The sequence below is a fragment of the Bos mutus genome, chromosome 10, assembly GCF_027580195.1.
Source record: "Bos mutus isolate GX-2022 chromosome 10, NWIPB_WYAK_1.1, whole genome shotgun sequence".
In the NCBI taxonomy this organism is placed as follows: domain Eukaryota; kingdom Metazoa; phylum Chordata; class Mammalia; order Artiodactyla; family Bovidae; genus Bos; species Bos mutus.
Genome location: NC_091626.1, coordinates 22745331 through 22758121, shown reverse-complemented (window position 1 = coordinate 22758121; position 12791 = coordinate 22745331). Strand labels below are relative to the sequence as shown.

Genomic DNA, 12791 nt, shown 5'->3' with positions numbered 1-12791 from the left:
TGGCACTCAGCTTTCTTTACAGTCCAACTCTCACATCCATACATGACTACTGGAAAAACCATAGCCTTGACTAGCCGGACCTTTGTTGGCAAACTAACATCTTTAGGTTCTTCTGTATCATTCCTTCTTCATTCATTTCATTTTTTAAGACTGTGTGCTAAAAGCTAAGGTCACAAGGATAAGTAAGACAAAGTCTTTTCTCAACCTCCATTAACCCTGTCCAATGTGGGAGGTAGATAATACAACGTAGCAGGTGTACAAAAGAGGAGAAAAACAATGTGTGGAAGGCAAAGGAAGGAGAGAGGTTATCTTGCCTGAGTGGGGCTGTTACCTAACAATGAGTAGGCCTTTTGCAAGGCAGGGAAACAACAACAACCACCACCAACATCCTAGGTAGAAGGAACATCCTAAGTAAAAGGACTGAGTCAAGAGAGAGTGATGAAAAGCATTATGAAAGCAAAGTGTTTGGAAAACCATGGGGCTAAACCAGGGTGCCTGATACTAAGTACAGCACAGTGCAGTGGTTAAGAGCATGAATTTTACAATTAAGTGATCCTGAACAAGCTATTTAGCTTCTCTTCTGTTGCCTCGGGTATAACATGGAGATGCACTGAGAAAAGGAAGGAATTCAGCTGCCCTTGGGGAGCAAGACTTGGACTATAAGGGAAGGGAAGACCGGTTGAGACTGGAAACTAGGCCCAGGTGACTTGGCATCACAGGAGAGCCCCAGGGGATATGGCTCGATGTGCTACCCAGGCTTTGGGCCTGCCAGGTTATGATGGCGGTCTGTGCCCAAGCCACCCAACCCAAATAAATGAGGAAGACAGCACTGAGTGTACCTGAGGGAATTTGGTTCAGCCAAGTTACACAGCTTTCATTTCTGTTCTCTCCGCATCAGGAAAGATGGAGAGATCCAGAGAAATCTCATTTTGAACCAATGACAGCAACAATCCAAAACACTAAGTTTCTGAATTCTTTTTCCAGTATGATGATAAAAACAAGAATCCACCTCTACTGAGAACTTACTACGTGCCAGCACTGTGTGAAGTATTTCACGGATCATCTCATTTAATTCTCTCAGCAACCGTATAAGGTAACTGTATTATGATGCCTATTTTACAGATTAGGAAACGGAGGTACAGACAGCTAAAATAACATGTCTGTGGTCACTAAATTGACAACTGAAGGAACCAGGCAATGTGATCCCAGAGCCTACCTTCTTATCCAGGAATACTGATGCATCAAGAACCTCCAAAAGGGTTGGGGAGGGAGAGACATTCTTGGGATAGGAAGAAAGAGAGCTCAGAAGTATTTAATTTGGAACTTTAAAGGAATATGACTTCATTTGATTAGACTCTAAACAACAGCAACAAAGCCACAAGAGAAGTTCTTTAACTAAGGGAGTAACAGGATCACACATTTAAAGAGAAGTAACTCTGGGGGCAATGTGAAAGAGACTCTGAAGAGAAAGATCAATGGCTGAGAGACAAGAGGATACTGTCCAAGGAAGCTTCTAGGCACTGGTCGTGACGTAGACAGGAAGAGACTAGAGTGTGCTTTGTTTCTGTTAGAAGCAACAGGATCAGTGATCTTCGAGACAAAAAGCCCAAAGGGAGCAAGAAGCCAAAGACAAGTTAGGATTTTCTATGCTTGGGAGCCTGGATGAATAATGACAGAGAATTAAGGAGGCAGAGCAGATATGGAGGGAAGGTAATGAGTGCAGAAGTGAACTTAAGTTTAAAGCGTCTACAGGATATCCCCTGTCAATGTAGGAGACGTGGGCTTGATCCTTGGGTTGGGAAGATCCCCTGGAGGAGGAAATGGCAACCCACTCCAGTATTCTTACCTGGAGAATCCCATGGACAGAGGAGTCTGGCGGCCTTTAGTCCATGGGGTCCCAGGGTCGGACACGATTGAGCAACTGAGCAGGCACATAGACGGAACATATCCAGATGAGAAAATCCACAAGACAAGTGGAAATCAGCATCTGAAGCTAGAGATACCAGGATCTGGAGGGCAGTCAAAAGACATGGGGAATGGGGAGAGACTGCTAGAGGGGACCAACTTTAGACATATCCTGCCCTTGCTTCCTCAGAGGAGCTAGCAAATCAAACTGAGAAGAAACTCAGAGGAGAAAAAATTTTTAAGTAATTTATTGGAGGCAAAAGGAAGTGACTATTCCTCCAAAGTGATGGTGAATTGTATTAGACCAAGTAAAGATTTAGGCCAGAGCGGGGAATTCAAAATCAGCCCTCATGTTTTTTTTCCTTATATGGAACTCTAATTCTCTGATACAGCAACTTCTTCATGTAAAATTTATATTTTATCTCCATCTATTTTTACAAATAATATTAATTTAAACTTGACCTAACACATAACTAGTAAGCTCTTTGCAACTCAGTTCAGTGCTATTATTTCAAAATTATTTTAATGTCTATAACAAATTCAGATCCAAACTTTAAACCCATTCTCTAATCCTGTATAAATTACTGCTACTGCTGCTAAGTCGCTTCAGTTGTGTCTGACTCTGTGCGACCCCATAGACGGCAGCCCACCAGGCTCCGCCGTATCCAGGATTCTCCAGGCAAGAACACTGGAGTGGGTTGCCATTTCCTTCTCCAATGCATGAACGTGAAAAGTGAAAGTGAAGTTGCTCAGTTCTGTCCGACTCTGAGCGACCCCATGGACTGCAGCCTACCAGGCTCCTCTGTCCATGGGATTTTCCAGGCAAGAGTACTGGAGTGGGGTGCCATTGCCTTCTCCAAATATATAAATCACTAGTAAAAAAAAAAACCTTTGTCCAATCTCTTGTCAAAATCAGTTTCCCTAAAGTGTCATTTGTATGTAGTAAGTCACCAATTTAAAGCATACAATTAAGAGTTCTGACAACTGTATAAGGTAATGATATAAAATACAATCATGATCCAGAGCATTTCATAACCCCCCAAAGTTCCTCAAGACCCTTTGCAGTCCTTCACCCTCCTACACAACCACTGATGTACTTTACTTAGCTATAGTTTTTGCCTTTTGCAAAATGCCTATAAATGACATCACATAGAAAATACAGTCTTTCGTGTGTGATACAATACTTGTGAGCTCCATACATGCTGTTATTTGTATCGGTAGTTCATTCCCCTTTGTAGTAGTCACCCATGATGTGGGCATACAGTTTGTTTATCCATTCCCCAGCAAAGGACATTTGGATTCTATCCAGGGTGGGGCTATTATGGGTAAACATTCAAATACAAGTGTAATGTGGACATACGTTTTCATTTTTCTTGGATAAACAGCTAAAAGTGGGACTGCCAGGCCATGTAATAAGTATACATTTAATTTATAAGAAACTGGCAAACTATTTTCCAAAGTGGCTGTACTACCTTGCATCTCCACCAGCAATGTATGAGAGCTCCAGTTACTGTATTTACCTATGCTTGGTATTATCAATCTTTTAAATTTTACCCATTCTAATAGGTGTGAAGTGGTATCTCACTGTGGTTTTAAAGTCCCCGAGGACTAACAATACTTAGCGTCTTTCCCTGGGCCTGTTGGCTATTTATAAAGCTTCTCTGGTATCCAAATCTTCTGTCATTTTTAAAAACTGAGCTGCCTTCTTACTGTAGTGTTGTAAAAGTTAAGTTATGAATACAAGTCCTTTATTAGATGCACATTCAGCAAATATTTTCTGTGACTTGCGTTTTCATTTTCTTAACGGTGTTGTTTAATGAGTAAAAGTTCCTAACTTTCCTAACTTGATGAAATCTAACTTATAAATTTTTTCTTCCTTCTACAGTTTGTCCTTTCTCGTATCTTAAAAAATTCTTTAAAAATCTTTGCCTAACTCAAGGTCACAAAGATTTTCTTCTAGAAATTTTATCTAAAAGCTTCATCTAAGAAAATCTCGTCAAAGTTTTTAAAAAGACTTTTCTTTAAAACGCCTGTATTCCATTTATCTCATAATTAGTCACACAATTTTATTATCCCTTTGTTTCTTTTAAAATCAACTTCCCTCATTACCAAGCACTATTGAAGTTATAGTCTATTTCAGAATTGTTAAGATTTTTATCTTTTAACAGATGTTCCCCTTCTTCAATCTAATAAATGGCATTTCTAAATGTAGGCAAGATTTTAGTCCCTCGGGTCTCTTCAAATTGACATAAAACTTCTGGACCCCTGACGTTGGTTCTTAAAAGGAACTTTACATTTCTTAATTCAACTTGGATTCCATTACATCAGTCTCTTTAAAATAAGCCAGAGTTCTTCAGACTCAAAATTAAATGAACAGGGTATACGAGTTTCTATTCTATGCCCCTTGGAATAAAATATAGTTCATAGAAAGGAGGAAAAAGGTATACAAAGCTAATGTGACTAAAATGGAGAAATGAAATGAGAAGTTATCATTGCTCATTTCCTAACTTCACAGGACGTCTGAAGAGAAACAAAGTAGAAAACTGGCTCATCAAGGCCCCTGTCACAGACTTTAAATCAAGAAAACAGCAGCTCTGATTTACAACTCCTTCTTACCCTGATGTTTTTTTCCTATTTACCAAGCTGATCTACTGCACCCGATCCACAGATTTAGAACAGACCCCTGTGTTCCCATACCATGGCAGCTTTTATGCTTAGGTGACCCTGGGCCACCGAATCTTGGTTGTAACAGGAAAAATTTTAAACTAATTCTCTGAATCTGACAAGCCGTCTCCCTCAATAAGTCTAGGAAGTTTTTATTTCATTAACTGTGCATGAAATGACAGGCAAACAGCCAGATCTACAGCCTAGTGGGGTGAAACTGCAACTATCACACATACACTCAAAAGCTAACCCAGTTTCTACCTCTACTACCATCTACTGGGCTTCCCAGGTGGCGCAGTGGTGAAGAATCCACCTGTCAATGCAGGAGACCAAGAGACGTGGGTTTGATCCCTGGGTCGGGAAGATCCCCTGGAGAAGGAAGTGGCAACCCACTCCAGTGTTCCTGCCTGGGAAATCCCATAGACAGAGCCTGGTGGGCTACAGTCTGTGGGGTCACAAAGAGTCAGACACACTGAGCGACTTAGCACATGCATACACGCACACACACACATACATACATACACACACATACACTGCTATTACTTTCAATCCTACTCTCATTTTTTAAGAGAAATAAATTGTTTATATAATCAGAAGAAAGAGCAACCTTAAATGAGTATTTTATACTTCTCTGATTAAGATTCTGGGAAGAAAAACTCAACTAGGCACAGAAATGGCCACTTAAGAGGGCTCAATTTGGAGAAACTCAACACATGTGGCATTCAAAACATAACTTCTGTTGACCTAATAACTAATCAATGTTACCAAACATGGACTTATTAATTTCAAATGTGTATTAAGACCTTATTACATGCCAAGCAATATGCTGAATGCTTCTTGTTGTTCAGTTGCCAAGTCGTGTCTGACTCTGCGATCCTATGGACTGCAGCAGGCCAGGCCTCCTAGACTCCGAAATAAGTAAGATAGTTCCTGACCCCTTGGAGACACACAATTTAGTAAAGAGCAAGACAAGAAATAATTGGGGATAGTTCCATGTAGTAAAATCTATGAGGTATACACACGGTTTTAGTAGAAGCTAAGAAGGGACCCACAATCAGGATCAGCTCTTAAGCTTCTCAGGAAACGTCACACCACCCTCCTGGGAGCAAAGCCAACTCTTCTACTGGCTTAACAGTGCTTTGAGCATCAAAGGCTACAAAAACCACCTATGTGGTACTGTTTATTCTCAAGGTCAATGACTTTCCTCAGCACTGGTCAGAGAGGATTACTGGACCACATACATGGCACAGAAAAAGCTCACTGAAAACCCCAATCTATTTATCAAAATCATACATGATCTAAATGCAGTGTGGTATCCTGGAACCGAAAAAGGATATTGGTGGAAAAGTTTTGTGAAATCCAAATAAAGTCTGCAGTTCAATTCATACCAATGTTAACTTCTTAGATGTGACAAAATGTTACCACGATTATGTAAGACATTAACATTAGGGAGAGATCTGGGTAAAAGGTACAACAGAAACTCCTTGTACTATTCTGCTTCTTTTCTATAAACCTAAAATGATTCCAAAACAAAATCTGGGTTTAAAAAAAGTACATATGGTTCCCCACTTTCCATTCACACTCCCCCTTAGGATTCTGAACATGCCTCCCAAGTCATTGCTCCAATTCAGGTAATGCTCGCTTAAAACATTTTTCAAAACCTTATCTGTTTAAATGGTTTTCTATAAACCATTTATATAGCCCAACCAGGTTTCCTTCTTCACCAGGATATGAAAACCCAAATCATACTTGGAAGGTTTTAACTGTTTTCCTAACAGTTCTACCACATACACCAAGGGGTATCCTTGGAGCTAATCCTGCAAGCTCGGCTTCAGCAGTACATGAACCAAGAACTTCCAGATGTACAAGCTGGGTTTAGAGAAAGCAGAGGAACCAGAGATCAAACTAACGACAAATTCTCTGGATCACAGAGAAAGCAACAGAATTCCAGAAAAACATCTACTTCTTCTTCACTGGCTACACTAAAGCCTTTGACTGTGTGGATCACAAGCTGTGGAAAATTCTTAAAGAGATGGGAATACCAGACCACCTTACCTGCCTCCTGAGAAATCTGTATGCAGGTCAAGAAGCAACAGATAGAACTTATGTGGAACGACTGACTGGTTCAAAATTGGGACAGAAACAAGACAAGGCTGCATGTTGTTACCCTGTTTATTTAACTTATATGCAGAGTACATCATGCAAAATGCTGTGCTGGATGAATCACAGGCTGGAATCAAGATTGTCGGGAGAAATATCAACAACCTCAGATATGCAGATGATATCAGTCTAATGGCATAAAGTGAAGAAGAACTAAAGAGCCTTTGATGAGGGTGAAAGAAGAGGGTAAAAAAGCTGGCTTGAAGCTCAACATTAAAAAAACTAAGATCGTGGCATCTGGTCCCATCACTTCATGGCTAGAAGAGGAAAATGTAGAAGCAGTGACAAATTTTCTTTTCTCGGGCTCCAAAATCACTGAGGATGGTGACTGCAACCATGAAATTAAAAGACGCTTACTCCTTGGAAGCAAAGTTATGACAAACCCAGACAGCGTATTAAAAAGCAAAGAGGCATCACTGTGACGATAAAGGTCCTTAGAGTCAAAGCTATGGTTTTTCCAGTAGTCATGTACAGATGTGAGTTGGACCATGAAGAAGGCTAAGTGCTGAAGAATTGATGCTCTCAAATTATGGTGTTGGAAAAGACTCTTAAGAGTGCCTTGGACAGCAAGGAGAGCAAACAAAGTCAATCCTAAAAGAAATCAATCCTGAATATTCATTGGAAGGACTGATGCTGAAGCTGAAGCTCCAATACCTTGGCCACCTGATGCGAAGAGCCAACTCACTGGGAAAGACTGATGCTGCGAAACACTGAAGGCAAAAGGAGAAGAGGGCGGCAGAGGATGAGATGGTTAGATAGCAGCAGTGACTCAATGACCATGTGTTTGAGCAAACACCAAGAGATACTGAAGGACAGAGAAGCCTAGTGTGCTGCAGTCCATGGGGTCACAAAGAGTCAGACATGACTTAGCAACTCAACAACAATCCTTGGAGTTAAACTTCCCTAAGTGGACAAGCCAGGGGTTTTAAATAACCTGGGCTAGATCTCTGGATAAAAACAAAGGGAGGGACACAATAGTAAATGTTGTGTATTAATAAGTTACCTTTATCTAATCTCTGACCAAAAAGAATAATGAATAGAAAACACAATGAAAGCATGAGGAAGGACTTTTAAAGAATCCAAGAGCAAATTTAAATCTCTCACTGACCAAAATTGAATCGCATTTCTTCTCCTAAATTAGAGACTGGTAAAGAATGGATGGAACTATTCTTAGCCAACCAGGCCCATTCTTTGGCATGAAGATGTGGTTGGCTCCCCCTGAAGCACATGGCTCCAAGGGAAGAGAGAGAATACATGGAAGAAAATCTGTTGGGAGGAAATGGATGCTAGGGGTAGGGAGGTGGAGAAATCAACAAAAAGAATTCTCTGCACTTTATAACCACAGTAAGCTAGCAATTGAGGAATTTTAAATGTAAAAGCAACTTTTACAATGAGATTACTTTTGCTAGCACGTGTATTTTCTCTTGCTTTGTCAAAGTTCTTGGGGTGGACTTTGTGCAAAAACAACAGCAACAACCAGAAGTATGGCTAGTAGACATCTAAGAGTAGCGGGCCTCGTGTCTGGTGGGTAGGATGTGTGGGGCACCAAATTCAGGTTCCTGAACGGTTCAGGTGGAATCAGATGGCCTTGAAGACATACAGAAGCATAAAGACAAGTCATCTAGTTAAGTCAATCCCAATTTTTCATGGTAGAAATGTATTTTAAATGCTTTTTAAAGTGTTTTATTTCATTCTTTGTTTTTAAGGCTAGTCCAAAAAGAAGAACTATTTGTTAAAGGATAAAAATAGATGGATATGCATTGGGAAGAGAAGGTAGGAATCACACAGGAACACTGTATAAGATCTTAGAAGTACCTAAGTGAGAAGGAATCTCAAAACCATTAGTTGAGTGAATACACTAGACCATTTAATCTTTTAGTAAAATGTATTGTGTCAGTATTTTAAAAAATACAATGAACAGATGTTGACAATTAGCATCTCAACACCAAAATGCAAACTGCAGTGAAATGGATGCTTCAGCTAAAAGCTCTGAAAAACATGGTACAAATTCCTCAACTTCTCAAGGTAACAAAAATACATATTAAAATCATATGATACTGTTCCAATTCAGGCTAAATGGCAAGCCATATACTTACCATAACTGTTTGGTTTCTAATAACTAGATAAATACATATCTCCCTCTGTTAAAGCACATTTTGTAGTAATAGGCTTCAAGAGTCCCATCAGGAAAATGTCATAGAGACATAACACTGTATCAAGCTCCAGGCATGCTTACATATACACACGCTACAATAAGGTTAAACAACCTCAGAACTTTGGAAAAGTGAAGTGAAGTGAAGTCGCTCAGTTGTGTCCGACTCTTTGCGACCCCATGGACTATAGTCTACCAGGCTTCTCAGTCCATGGGATTTTCCAGGCAAGAGTACTAGAGTGGGTTGACATTGCCTTCTCCAGGGGATCTTCCCAACCCAGGGACTGAACCCGGGTCTCCTGCATTGTAAGCAGATGCTTTAGTGAAGCGTAAAAGAAGAAACAAAAGAAAGATAACTGAAATTTACACCTAAACTATTTAATGACTAAAGTCATTTAAAAGATAAAATGACATACTAGAATCCATTATAGTCATAAAATCCGATCTGTTATATGTTATAGCACTAAATAAATATTACACAACAGTACTCTGACCTGGTCCATTTCCAGAAAGAAGAACAGGTAGAATAAATTCTCTAAAATATTTCAATTCGCTACCCCCAATACAAAATAAAAAAATTTTTTTCTTAATAAAATGTTTTATAGTTTAAAAAAATAAAATATTTCAATTTGCATACCTTGGTTCAACCACCTACCATAATTTATCTGTTCACAACTCTTTCTCTAATACAGGCCTGAGTTCTTGAAGAATAACCAGCACATTCCCTGCAGCAGAACGGGCCCTCCAATAAATGCCTCTGAATGAATGAACAACCAGCACATTCCCTGCAGCAGAACGGGCCCTCCAATAAATGCCTCTGAATGAATGAACATGCAGCAGGAACGTACTTCTCAGGTATCCTGATAAACCAGTTCAATATCGATATCTTACAAACAGGGACTGCTGTACATATACCATGCTACCACATTTAGATGTAGTCGAGCTAACTGAAAAATAACTAACAGCAACTAATGTTTGTTGGGGAAAAAACTCCTATCACATGAGACATAAAAGTTAGTGTAAAGGGACCTTCCTAGTGGTCCAGTGGCTAAGAATCCACCTTGCAACGCATGGGACACAGGTTCAATCCTTGGTCAGGAAACTAAGATCCCACATGCTTCGGAGCAACTAAGCCGTCACGGCTCAACTAGAAAGTCTGTTCTCTGCAACAAAAGATCTCACACGACATGACGAAGACCCTGAATGCCACAACTAAGACCTGATGCAGTCAAATAAGTAAGTAAAGAAATAGATACATCTTCTTTAAAAAGTGTAAAAACTAACTTGAAACGGAAGAAAATATATGTGATTTTTTCCCTTAATGGCCACAAAGTGAATACACATCGAACTTTCTAACACTGACCTACAAGATTCATCCTCCAAAATTTTAAAAAGCAATTTGTTAACAACTTACATTAGTAAGTTAGGCCAATTAGTGAATGGAATGAAATCCAAGCCCAATTATGTGTTCAAACTGTGGGTCAAATGCCTTGAGCAATTCTTTCTCTTCAAGACTGCAGAAAAGAACCAAACAACCCTCCTGACTGCTGAGAAGGACTAAAATCACTTATTTTTCTCACAAGTATGTAATCAAAATCGATTACTTTCTGCTCCCACCCAACACAAAGCAACACCATCTGTCCCTCCCATAACTACCAAAACATGCTATAGGATATCCTGGTACTTTATGAATCTTAGAACCTAAGAATCTTGGATTGGAACAAAATTACAAAGCAAAAAAAAAAAAAAAAAACCATATTTTCCTAAGTATGTTCTCATCCTCCATAGTGTTCCCACACTAATTTAGCTCCCTACTAAGCTTTAACAATCAAGGAAATCAGAAAAGTCCCAGAATAGATATTACACACTGCTTGTATTTTTTAATTTGTTATTGTTCACAGAATTCAAAATTCAGGGTACACATTCTAACCCTAACTCTCTTGGTTGTTTTTCTGTCGGTGCCTGAATTTAAATGCAAATTACTATTTAATTATATGCAATTTTCTCTCTAAACCTATATATAATACTAATCAGTCTCCAAATGTTCAAAATAAACACACCGATCATGTTTACTTAAAAAGCTTATTGCCTAATCACCATGAGGTTCTAATGCATCAAAAAAGTTGTGGCTATCATGTCACCATGACAGCTTGGCAGAAAGGCTGTTCCCTAAAGATTAGGAACTTCTAGTAAACCACAAATGGGGTAAAGCAGGAGGCATACACAGGATCTGTAGATGCTTCCATAACAAAATTATTTCAATGTCAAAAATTCAGAGCCTACAAAGTCAAATATGTGCCCTACAAAGCTAGCTACATGCATGCATGCCTCAAAGGGAAAGCAGGAAGAAAACTGTACTCAAATCAACTCAAGAAATCATCCTGCAAAGGAGCTTTTCAAGAACTGAAAATGTAATCAAGTTCTTGAAGTTATAACACACTCAAGTTCCAAAACTGAGCAACTATATTAAAATATCATTGGCATACTTTGACAGAAGACACACAATAATAACAGAAAATACTTTAATAGGGTTTACTCGTGGTGAACACTCTTCTAGGGACTTCATGCTTTAACTCACTTAGTCCTGATTACTGACAGACATTCCTGTAAGATAGATACTATTCATTTTACAAATATACTGAAGCACAGATAAAATCACCCAATAACATACAAGTAATTAGAGGGCAGTACAGGGATTTTTAAAACCCCATCAGTCAGACTCCAAAGTCCATTTTAATACACTATGTTTCATAATAAGTCTTAAGCTGCTATGGTCAGCTTTTTTTTCTTTAACCTCATAACCTTTTTGGATTTCAAACATCAGGACAGCTTTGTGAAATAAGTACAGACTGTGGAATTAGACCCAAACAAACCCCTGAACAAAGTCTAGGCTTCAGCTTCCCATTATGTAAAATGGGGATACTGAAATCACTGTGAAGGTCAAAGAAGGTAATACAGTTAAAATGCCTAATACAATATATAGAATCGGGGTTCTTCATGTCAAGCGCAGACCTAGAGCGTTCACAGACAGGCTTTGAGGTCACCAGTCTCATAATCGTGTGACAAATATTGCAACGTGTACCCACTTATTAAAGAACTGTCCCTGGATCTTCGAAAGGTTAAGAACCACCAGAGTACCTAAAAAGGTACTCAAAAAAAAAAAGTAAGTTATCTTACCCTTCTTGTTCTCAAAAACTCTAATCTTTCCCATGAAAGATAACACACCAAGGCTTCAGAATACAATGCTAATTATTTCCCAACATTTTACTGGCTTGGTAACTAGTAACACAGGCAAGCGTCTGCCTCGATTTTTAGAGACAGTCCAAACAAAGCCCTCAAAGCCCTCAAATGCTGCTCCATCCCTCATCCCACCCTTCCCTCATCCCTCTAGGCTTCACCAAGACGAATACACGGTATGCACTCGGGGGAAATCACGAGAATCGTCCATTCGGCTACCCCAAGCACAATGCCGGTTGGGAGAACCAAGGAGGAACCAGAGCCTCCGCGGAGCACGATAAAGACCTGATGCCCGCCGCTGAAGGATGAGGAGAACGTGTTTTCCCCAAACCTACTGGGCAATCCAGAATGTCGTCCCCTCTACCCTGGTCCTCCCTCTCTCTAGAACTCTATATAATGCAGGCAGGTCCTCTGAGCTCTGCCTCGTGCTGGAGTAATGCAAGAGGGAAACATTACCCAAACTGGGGGTGCAGCACGGCGAAGTCGCAGCTCTGCTACTCTGGGAGGCGGTGGCAGCACCAGCAGAAAATACGGCCCTAGACCCTCCCACTCAAGAGAACCCAGTACAGATTGCCCAGCCCGGCGGCTGGGAACCCGCTGCTGGGCTTTTCCGTTTCCCAAAACGGCTTCCGCTTCCGGGCTAGCCTTTGCCGGAAGTGGCGTACGGATGATG

General features: G+C 40.0%; 1 protein-coding gene across 3 annotated transcripts in view; it reads right to left on the bottom strand.

The window, feature by feature from the left end:
* The window catches only part of AREL1 (apoptosis resistant E3 ubiquitin protein ligase 1), a 44448-nt gene extending 31706 nt beyond the window's left edge, over nt 1-12742 (bottom strand). For all 3 annotated transcript variants that reach the window (XM_070377515.1, XM_070377516.1, XM_005900979.3), the window contains exon 1: nt 12575-12742. The gene's annotated coding sequence lies outside the window, so the exon portion shown is untranslated. The remainder of the gene's footprint in view (nt 1-12574) is intronic.
* Nucleotides 12743-12791: the final 49 nt, after the last annotated feature.